The sequence below is a fragment of the Lucilia cuprina genome, chromosome X (genome assembly GCF_022045245.1).
Source record: "Lucilia cuprina isolate Lc7/37 chromosome X, ASM2204524v1, whole genome shotgun sequence".
Taxonomy (NCBI): domain Eukaryota; kingdom Metazoa; phylum Arthropoda; class Insecta; order Diptera; family Calliphoridae; genus Lucilia; species Lucilia cuprina.
In genome coordinates, this window is record NC_060949.1 from 3,361,319 (window position 1) to 3,373,837 (window position 12,519).

The following is a 12,519-nucleotide window of genomic DNA, read 5'->3' on the forward strand; positions in this document are numbered from 1 at the left end:
GTAGGGTTGCCAGATTCCGATTCGCAAAAAGCTGGACATTGGGCTTTAAAAAGCTGGACAAAACAAAAAATGCTGGACATAAAAAATACTGAGAAAATACTGGTTTTGTGTAAGTGATACACCAAAAAAATGCAGGGGTTCTCATATACCAATCCGTTTTGTTAATGTCCACAGAGTATGAATATATTTTTAGTTAGTAACTTACTTTTTAGAGCAAAAGATGTGAAAAAGCTCCATTTTTGAAGTTTTAAATTTTAAAAATCATAAGTACGTAAGCTGTACGTAAAGAAATTGACTATCGCTCGCAATAATAGGTCTTTTCGCGTACTTTCCTGTAAGAAATATACAGTATCTTCATGATAGAGAGTAATTTTTAATTTACTCTCAATCAAAAAAATATTCAAAAAAATACGCGAAATTCAATTTTTTGTTTATAAACAAAGATTGTTAATGCCTTTTGCTGAAATCTCAATAGCTAACAAAACACTAAAAAACAAATAATTGTAACTTTGATTTTTCCTATAAATAAATGGATATTTAAAGTTAACAAAACATGTAGTATCATTAAAAATATATTATTGTTTTAAAACTTCATGATACAAACATATTAAAATAAAAATTTACACAAAATCGCTAAGAGAAAGACAAACTAAATTGTTTTAAAAACGCTAGATTGACAATATTTGTTATGATTTTTCATGACAAATCAACTATTTTAAAAACTAATTTATGATAAATAAATTTAAAATAAATATAATTACAAATAATTTTTTAATATTCGTGTGTAACATATATGGGAAAAAATTATTCAGTAAAATCAAAAAATTCGTTGCAAGTTTTCGAAAGTACGCGAACGAAATCCAATAACAATTGTTGCAAATTGTTACAAATTATCGAGTATGGGAACAGACCTAATATTCATTCAGCTGTTCAACTGTTGTGACATGATGATAGAAGAGGGAAATCATAATATAGTTGTATAACAAATGTACAATCAGAGTTGGCTAACATGATTTGACAAAGATTACATAAAAACAAGTAAGAAAGTATATGATACCCTACACCAGTTATAAATATTAAATGTGATTTATTTTTCATAATAAAGCATTTATCTTCAATATTCCCTTGTTCCGATACATTTAAGCAATTTATGAATGAAAAACTAATTTTCTGAAAGAGGCTTTATATGGAGGCTAGGGGCAAATATGGACCAAGCCCGATAAAATTTTGTGAATATTTTTATATTTACATAATATTTTATTTGTGTTTATAAGTTAATTTGGGACATTCAAGTAATTTTCTGAAGAACAGTTTGTATGGGAGTTAGGGTCAAATGGGGCCCGATCATTATGAGATTTGGCAGGGTCATCAAGACTTCTATAAAACTTAGTTGTGCTGTATTTTATCGATATATCTGTATATTTAACATAATTATGAGCTCAGAAGCCCTTTTCGGGGTGTTCTGTTCTATGGAGGAAAGGTGAAATAATGGACCGATTTTAACCATTTTCAATATGTGCGTGCCAAATTTCATCCAATTATCTTGAAAATTGCAATCTGTACCTTGCACACAAGGTTTACATGGACAGCCAGCCAGACGGACGGACATAGCTTAATCGACTCAGAAAACGATTCTAAGCCGATTGGTATACTTTAAGGTGGGTCTAGGATGAATATTTTTGTATGTTACAAACATCAGCACAAATCCAATATACCCTCCCCACTAAGGTGGTGTAGGGTATAATTATTGCAGTGTACTAAAAATATTTTATTTAGCTGGACAAATTAAATTTCAGCTTGAAACTGGACAAGCATCAAAAAAGCTGGACAATCCAGCCAGGCTGGCAACCCTACTCTCACGTAAAATAAATTAAAAAAAATTTATAATCTTACTAGCTAATACTCGGTTTGCTTCGCTACCCCAATAGAAATTAAAAACATAATAATTACAATATTTAATTATTTAGTTATTTGATTATGCAATTTTTCTTAAAGGTTTTTTATAATTTCATATGATGACTATATATTTAAATTCTAAAATAATATATTAATGAGCTATTTATTTCTTACATTCTAAAATTTAATATATACTTTTATTCTTAAAAAATAATTCTTATTCTAATGCTTTGGGATACATAATTTTTTTTTGTTTTTCCCTTTGGTGCGTATACATATAAATCTGAGGAGTTTCCTACTCGAGAACATTCAACGTAAAGCATGTGGAAAACATGGATTTTCTATATTAAGTCCACAAACTTGCATGGAATTGACCTTGAGCTCTATTAATCGTCGTTGCAAGTGTAAGGCTAATAGGAAATAGGAATACGTGGCAGCAATATACTAATTCCCTAAAACTTTCCAGTTATAATGGTCGACTCGATAAGAATATTCATCATTTTGTTATATATTAAGTTTTATACTAGCCAAATTTCCCAGAAATAAGTTTTATACTAGGCAATATCTCTCTACTAAATTTTATTTGGATCGGTCCCTACCCCATAAAATTTCTTTAATGCACATTACTAGCTTAAAAATTGGATTATAGCAATGAAATTACACAGAAGTAAGATTTATACAAATTTACCAAATTTTATGTGTATCGGTCCATAATTGACCCTTCCCCATATAAGGCCCCTTCAGAAAACGACTTTAACGTTAATTATGGGCGTAAAAATACGAATATAGCGAAGAAATTTGACACAAGTATGTATCTTATTAACCAAAACCTTTCCAACAAATTTTATGTGGATCGGTCCATAATTGACTCTACCCCCACATAAAGTCCCCTCCATAAAAATACTTTAACGCTAATGACAGCCTTAAAAATACGAGTATGGCGATGTAATTTCACAGAAGTAAATTTTTCACAAGCCAAAATCTCTTTACCAAATTTTATGTGGAACAGGCCTTAGTTGACCCAACATAAGGTCCCTATCAGAAAAATACTTTAAGGCCTATTACTGACTTAAAAATACGTGTATAGTAAGTGAAAACACACTATTTTAACTTAATTTTATGTGGATCGAGCCTTAATTGACCTATCCCCATATAATGTCCCCATCAAAAAATTAATTACTGGGCTAAAAAACGAGTAAAGCGATGAAATTCGATATAAACATGACCTGTAGGAACCAAGATCGTTTTACAAAATTTTACGGAGATCGGTCTATAATTGACGCTACCGCCAAATAAGGCCCTTCAGAAAATGACTTTAAAGCTCAGTACTGGTTTAAAAATACTAGTAGATTTATGAAATTCGACATAAACTAGTTTTATGTAAGCTCATATCTCTATCTCTTCTAAAGGAACCGAATTTCTCTATTAAAGTCATATAAATTCCGCCCCAGAAAATGACGCGAAAAATATGAATACCGCAATTCGACATAAAACAATTTTGATTTAAAATATCTACCATATTTTATGACTTTAATGCTCCTTAATGCTCTCTCTACCATATTTTATGATTTTAATGCTCCTTAATGGCTTCAAAATACAAGTAGATCGATGAAATTTCCATCAAATAAGGAACTGAAATTCCAATAGACTTTTACGAGAATTGGTCCATATATGTATGTATAAATAACCTAGTCCCTATAAAAATTAGCACTGTCAATAGTAAAACCCGCATTAATGGGCATCTTTCAAATGTTACCCTGATGTTCTCATTAATATCGATATATAATAATAAAATATTCAAAATATCAAAGTACATTTATATGGCAGTGATTTGATGGTGGGTATAAAAGATTCGGCATAGCAGAATATAACACAGTTACTTGTTGTATGTTACAAACGTCGATTAATCCCCATACAGCCCCCCCCCCCCCAAATAGGCCCTTTGGGCTTATAATTAATTTAAATTACCTATTATGTGAACAAAAGTCAACAAAACTTAGTTTTATAGAAATTTAAATGACGCTACTGATTTTTGTAATGATCGGGCTTCAATTGACCCTAGCCCCCATACAAACTCCCCTTCAGAAAATGACTTGAAAGTATATAAATTTCTTTGTAAGTTTGTTAATTTGTTTGTGCGTCAATCACGCATAAACGGATAATGACAGATTTTCTTAAAATTTGGAACACTGAAAGATATATGTATTTCTGGAATAGGCGAAAATTGGGCTAGAAGGGATAACAAAATTGGTGTGTAGTTTAGGTACTTTTTCGGAAATATGGAAATACTTGAAAAGTATTTTGCTGTAATCAGTCAAAATAAAATAAATTGGGTAAAAAGGGGAGTTTCGTATTTTTCATAAGGAACGCACCTGTGGTTGCCATTCGAATAAAAATTATTCGATTAATCAAGGAAAAATTTTTTCTTAGTACGAATAAAAAATTTCCGATTTAGAATAAATAATTCAATATTCGAATAAAATTGTAATGTTGTTTTTTCCAATATTTTATAATAATATTGAACATAGAATAACATACATTTTTGTAAAAAACGAATACCAAATCGAAAGACCTATTATTATTGAAACAAATCTTTTACCACTTTTTGTAATTTGTAAAAATTTAAATTTTGCAATGTTTAAAGTAGACTGCCTCCTGTTTTAGAAGTACGTAAAAGTAATTTTCAGATGGAATCTTTATATGGGAGGTAGAATCGATTATTGACCTATCCTCATAATATTTTACAAAAGCATTTTAGTTCCTTATAATTTTTTACATAATTTCAATGACATCTGCACTTTAATAAGCCAGCTATCTGCTTTATAGTAATTTTCTGAGGGGAACCTTATATGGGTGCTATGTAAAATCGTAGACATATATTGCCCATTTTAAATACCAAACAAAAAATATATGTTGAAAATTTTCACAACATTTACATTTACACAACACGCGTTGACCGCTTTACGCTTTTCAAACTTTTCGCGCTCTACAAGCTGCAAGTTACACACACTACGCGTCATTGATCTTTTTTAATGTTTTTTTACTATTACTGTTTTAAAAATCAAAATTTTAAGTTTTTGTTTATTTTCTAAATTTTTTCTTTCAATGTTGATGAAATTTTTTTCATTTTGGTTTATTCTTATTGTACACAAAACAAAATATATCCCTGATCAGCTGCCGACGCGTCAAAAGTTGAAAGTTGCTGAACTTTTCGTGGCAGACGCGTTACAAACTACAGTGTGTAACTTATTAAGTGAAAACACACTGTTTCAACTTTTTTTTTGACAGAAGCCTATAACACGATGCCGCGTACAACGTGAGTTGTACTTCCACCTTAATATTTCGATGGTACAAACGGAATGACAAATAGAATACAGCCTTATTTTTTTTGATGGTGGGTATAAAACATGATAAGTAGCTGCCCTTCAGTACGAAAAGTGCCATTTTGCACCTTTCACTAGTTTTATTACGCCTTTTTAAAGTAACTAGTTACCTGTGGTAAATAAAGTGGTTGATATTTTGCCTAAACGTAAACGTTCACCATTGCACAGTGGGGCAGAAAAAAAATTTTTGGAAATAAATCTGGCATTTCTAAGCGGCTGATCCGATCGGGACAAAATTTGGCGTGAGCGTAGCCAAGGAGTATTCGAGTTTAGGTTTTGAAGATGAACCCGCAGATGCCCCAGGGACGAAGCTGTGGCGGCTCAAAGTAGGGTACCTACGACATGTAAAATTTTTAAACTCGTGGCATTTTTTTGTTTTTCACTCAAATACAAATTTATTTTCTGAAAGCGCTCGACGAGATCTTGAAAAAACATGCTTGGACATACTACTTCTCTTTTATAATATCCGAGTTATATGCATTTAAAAATTTAGTGATACAAAATTTACCATACCTTGGTCCGCCTTTTTTTGAATACCGGGCGTAATTTTAGACCAAATGGACTTAGTTAGTTAGACAACAAAATTTCCAATAATACTCAAAAAATTTCAGATCAATATCGTTTACAGATCCAAAAATATACGTTTTTTAATTTATAAATTCAAAAAAAATTAGATTTTTGCCGTTTTTTTGCCCAAAATGTGTCTTAACTCTTTTATTAATAAAATAAAATTTTCTTTAAGAAAATAACACAATTTTATAGTTTTCTAAAAGGTATCTTTACGCAGAATGCTTTGGCGTAAAAAACTTGTCCTATTTTTTGAAAATGTTGCCACTGCGTCCTTCCGAATATGACCTATTTTTTATCAAAACTTCAACTTTGGGCGACATGTTCTAAAATCCCAAAGCTGGGATCAGAAAACTGAAAGCAGTTTTGGAAACCTTAATATGTTTTCTATTTACTCCAAAAGTATTTTCCCAGCCTTGAAAGAAATGTGGACCCTATGGGCAAAAATGTAAAAAATCCCATTTTTGGGATTTTCATTCCTATTTTTGGGAATTGCGGGATGCCCTTTGACCTTTTCAATTTTTTTTTTGCATTTTCTTATTTGAAATGACAAATTTAACAAGCGTTGAAGATTTCATTGAGTTTTGTTCATAAATAAAGATTTTGTCATATATTACATATTTGTTAAATTTCTAAAACTATGATTTATATCAAAATTTTAATAGGGTCGCAGATAGCTACAACAATTTAGTCCATATTTATCCCTTAATATCTTTTTTAGTTAGATATGGAAATTCCCGACCCTTTACAGAAAATTTCAAGCCAATATCTTAATTACATTCAAAAATATGTTCATTTAAACCTGTATCCTTTAATTTCATATTTTTCATATTTTAGTATTAAATATGACAGAACATGTTTAAATCTTATATTAACCTATTTTCTATTTGTTTGCTTATCCTTATAATTGATAGGTCCTATTATGCTTAAATTTTCAGAAATTTATAACTATTTTTTACCTAAATTTTTTCGACAGATCATTTCGTTCTGTTTCGTTTATGATCATGTAGGAAATGACAAGAATTGGTATATAAGTAAACTTCTCAGATTTTATGTACCACATTTAATAAATCTACAATGAAGATTACATTAAAGTACGAAGAGTTGTGTTCCGTTTTATGTAGTGTATCTTCAAAAGGGCCAGAAAGAATTGAAAACATTTCAAAATATATAAAAACTACATATAGTAGACAAAAAAGGCATATCAAAAATTGAAAACTTTTTAAAACTTTTTGATGTAAAAAGTAAGTCTGTGGATGGAAATCAAAAGAAATTTCGATTAAAATTTTGTAGTTGGATGGAAACTACTACGGAAATCTCAACTTACAACACATCAGCAGGAGCGCCTTGCAAGTCATACGAAGACTTATGTCAAGGTCAAAAAAAAAGAGCGTCACACAAAAACTTTTTTCAATCTCAAATGAGGAAATTGCTGATACATTTAACGAAATGCTGAAAAAGGAAAACTAACCTATGGATGCCGTACATATTGCAACTATTCTTCCTAATGCATCACCAAAACGACTTAAGCGAATTGTGGAAAGTGTACCAACTCCAACATCAATATCAAATTTTACTGAAGAGGAAGCAATAGCGCTTATGTTGGAACTGGGTCTCAGTCGAAATAAGTACCAAATATTAAGGAAAGCTCTGCATGAAAAAGGACGCAATAAATTACCATCATACAAGGCGATCCAGGAAAAAAAAACAAACTATCCTACCATCACCTATTGCTGTTAATGATGTGGAAGCTTGTATTGATATATCATCTTTGCTCGAAAACACAGCATCAAGAATTGTGTCAGACTTTTCAGAAGACCAACTAAGGAAAATTCATAACTGTGATGTTGTCTTAATGTGTAAGTGGGGATGTGACGGTTCATCAGCACTTCCAGAAAACAAACAAGCTTGTGGAAGTCGGACATTAGCAGACTACAAGCAGACTACAAGATATATGGATCAATACAACTCCGGGTTCAAAAATTTTTTTTAGACCCATTGGATTTGAATATATAAAGGAGTCAAAGAAAACAACAAAAGATTTAGTGGAATATTTAAAAGATGAAATAAATGTACTGGAGCCCATTTGCATAAAAATAAAGGAATTCTCTATTAACGTATCATATCAGCTAAGCTTAACAATGATTGATGGAAAGGTCAGCAATGCCATATCAGAAACTTCTTCCTTCTGGAGATGCTCAATATGTAATGAGAAAAAGTCGCAATTCTCAAATATAAACATAAGCATAAGTATTAATGAAGAAGTCCTGTCTTTCGGAATTTCACCACTTCATGCCAGAATACGATTTTTGGATTACTTTTTACACATAGCATACGACCTCAAATATAGAAGTGTGCCAGAGAATCTTACTAAATCAACAAAAAATAATGAAGAATTGAAAGAACTGAGAGCTGCGGAAAAAAAGCAGAATCCAAGAAGAATTTATAGTTCAGATGGGATTAAACATCGACAAACCACTTCCAAGTTTCGGTAGAGTACAAATGACGGTAATACGGCGAGAAGGTTTTTTCGTGATTTTGAAATTACTTCAAAAATAACTGGAATCGACAAGGAGTTGCTTCGAAGAGTTAACACTATTTTAATGGCACTGAATAGTAAACATAAAATAAATGGAAATCGATTTGGGGAATATACATCTGAAATTTCTAAATTACTTGTATCTCTTTATCCATGGAGGGAACTAACACCAACAGTACACAAAGTATTGTGTCATGGTCAAATAATAATTGAATGGAATATTCTTCCACTTGGAGAGTTAACAGAAGAAGCCCAGGAAGCGAGGAATCGAGATTTTAAGCATGTTCAAATTTTCAGCTCAAGAAAATGCTCCAGGCAATCACAGAATGAAGATATTTTTAATGAAACTCTATCATCTCAAAACAAGGAAGATTTAAGGACTTATATTACCTTCTGGATATGTATACCGATATGACAGATTATTTTATAGAAAATAAGTAGTGTTAGGAATTAACTATATAAGTAGGTTGTAAGAATTAATTGTATTATGTTTAAGATAAACATTTTCAAATAAAAAAAAGCTATTATACTAACTGATAATATTGTATTAAATTGTGTTTTATATTTCGGTAGGCGGGAAAGGTGGTTTGTGTGGGGTGATTTAGGTGTTGTTTGTGCGTGGCTCATAATAAAATTATATTTTTTTATAGTATATACAATGTTTTAGTCTTTAATAAATTATTAACTAAATAATTTTTAAAAATTTCCAAATATTTTATTCAACACCAAAAGTATGTTCTGTCATAATAAATACTAATATATGAAAAAGATGAAATTAAAGGACAAAGTTTTAAATGTACATATTTTTGAATGTAATTGAGATATTGGCTTGAAATTTTTTGTAAAGGGTCGAGAATTTCCATATCTAACTACAAAAGATTTTTATATTTTCTGAAAGTGCTCGACGAGATCTTGAAATCTATTTATCTCTTATAATATCCGTGTTATAGGCATTTAAAAATTTAGTGATACAAAATTTACCATACCTTGGTCCGCCTTTTTTGAATACCGGGCGTAATTTTGGACCAAATGGACTCAATTTTTTATTGTTAGTTAGACAACAAAATTAACCAATAATATACAAAAAATGTCAGATCAATATCATTTACAGATCCAAAAAATATACGTTTTTTAATTTAAAAATTCAAAAAATTTTAGATTTTTAGATTTTGCCGCTTTTTTGCCCAAAAAGTGTCTTAACTCTATTATTAATAAAATAAAATTTTCTTTAAGAACATATAACAATTTTATAGTTTTCTAAAAGGTATCTTTACGCAGAACGCTTTGGCTTAAAAAACTTGTCCTATTTTTTTAAAATGTTGCCACTGCGTCCTTCCGAATATGCCTATTTTTATCAAAACTTCAACTTTGGGCGACATGTTCTAAAATCCCAAAGCTAGGATCAGAAAACTGAAAGCAGTTTTGAAAACCTCAATATGTTTTCTATTTACTCCAAAAGTATTTTCCCAGCCCTGAAAGAAATGTGGACCCTATGGGCAAAAATGTAAAAATCCCATTTTTGTGATTTTCATCCTTTTTTTGGGGAATTGCAGGATGCCCTTTGACCTTTTCAATTTTTTTTTTTGCATTTTCTTATTTGAAATAACAAATTTAACAAGTGTTGAAGTTTTCATTGAGTTTTGTTCATAAATAAAGATTTTGTCATATATTACATATTGTGTTAAATTTCAGAAACTATGATTTATATCAAAATTTTAATAGGGTCGCAGATAGCTACAACAATTTAGTCCACATTATACCCTTAATATCTTTATACCCTACACCACTATAGTGGGGAGGGTATTATACGTTTGTGCTGATGTTTGTAATTGCCAATTCGTGGTCTATACAAACAACAAATGATGCTTTATGTATTTAAGTCTGTACGAGGAATTAGCCCCAAATCAATAAAATTCTATCGAAACATAACACGAACAGGTAGAACTACTAGGCAAGCATGTAACTTACAGATTGCAAGATGTCGCTTAGATTTAACCAAGCAACGTATTGCTTTTGCTGGTGCAACTGAATACAATAATTTACCAGTTATAATAAAAAATATTCCAACTATATCATCTTTTAAACGTGAACTAAAATTATATTTGTTAAATAATTTAGAAACACTTCTAATTTAATAAAATGTATATTTATATGTAAGCATAAAATAGTGTTAATACATATGCATAATTTTTAATGTTAAATTGCCATGCTGTAGCCTCTATTAAGCCTATAAGGCGCTGAGGCTTTAAATTAATATCATGTAACAATGTTTTATTGTCAATAAAATTACATATAAAAAAAAAAAAGTTTTTCGTCATTTTTCCGTAAGTCAACAAATCAATCCATAACATACAAAATTTGCAAGTCGTTCGGTGTTCGTCACGGTCTTAGAGTAGGGTACCTTTGCTTGCGCTTTATTTCTTATGCATTTAGGTATATTTTATTTTTTCCCCTAAAATACTTTCAATTTCGCTTTTTTTATTTTCCCATATTTACATTCCTCCCTTTTTCCAGTTTTCTTTCAATCCATTTAATTCTCCTTAAAATATTTCCGATTTCGTTTTTTATTTATTCCCCTTTTTTATTTTTTTCCTTTCATCTTCCTTTACTCCCATTTTTTCCCCTTAAACAAGTAGGAATGTATAGTCGGGCATGGCCGACCATATAATACCCTACACCATGAGTATATTTTTAAAATTTTTACTTATTATAAAATTTTTATTTTTTGTAAAGAAACTTTTATGTTCAATATTACCATAATTCCAAAATATTTAAGAAATTTATTGATAAAAAACTAAAATTTCTAAAAAGGCTTTATATAGGTCAAATATGGGACGATCCTCGATAAATTTGGGAAAAGGATATATTTCTAAATAACAGTTAGTTTTCTTGAGTTTCATTGCGATACAAATGGTTACAAGTCAATTTTAGACGTTTACGTCATTTTTTGAAGGGGGGTTTGTATGGGGGCTACGGTCAAATATAGGCCGATCCTTACGTAAATCTGCAGTGTCATTTATTTATACTTATATAAAACTTATTTGTGCCAATTTTTAGAGAGATAGCAGAATATTTGACGTAATTATGGCATAAAAAGTTCAAATCGGGAGGTACGGTTGTACGGGGGCTAGGTGAAATAATGGACCGATTTCAACCATTTTCAATTGTGGCCTGTACCTTGCGCACAAGGATTACATGGACAGCCAGCCGGACAGACAGACGGACGGACGGACATGTCTTAATCGACTCAAAAAATGATTCTGAATCGATCGGTATACTTTAAGGTGGGTATTGGACCAATATTTTTGTATGTTACAAACATCAGCACAAACGTATAATACCCTCCCCACTATAGTGGTGTAGGGTATAAAAACAATTAATGTTTTTGTTTTGGGCCATCACATTTCCCCTACTTACCCTTTTAAATACATTAATACTCTTTTAATTTACATTAAAACCTACTTGCACTCTCTTATCCATTCTATCGTAGTTATAATCTCTTATTGTTTATACGTAATCTCTATTTGATCTCCGAACATCGTTTCCCCTTTTTTTGTACAACTCTCTTTATCTACCGCATACTCTCCTACATATTGTTTAAGATTTTTTTCATTCCAACGCATCAGTGTTACCAGCAAAGTTTTCTTGTGTTTCAATATAATTTACCAAATCACTTATTAAACGTTTTGGAATATACAATTATTTGAAATTACGACTAAAACGCTGACAAATTCGTAGTCAGTAATTTTTATACGCAACGTTTTCTAAGATTTAGATTAAGATCAATTTAAGTACACATAAACGTGTTAAATTTAAAATGTTATGGTTTTCATTTGAAAATAATTTCATGCAGTTCTAGTTCAGTTCTAGTTACGCCATCATTAAGAAATCTGAATATTTCGACTTGTGAAGAATTCTTGAAACAAATTTAAGTTATTAAGTATAGTTGAAATTAGAAATAAACTGCTAAAACCAAAATCAGTTAAAAAATTCAACAGAAACGTTGATGGGAGAAATTTAGTTTAAAAGCAGTGTTTACTTTTACTAATATATTAGTCTGCATTTGCCGCAAATTACATATTTTTATCACTCGTCATACTAAAAATATTTAAACTTTTTCAGATTTAAATAACA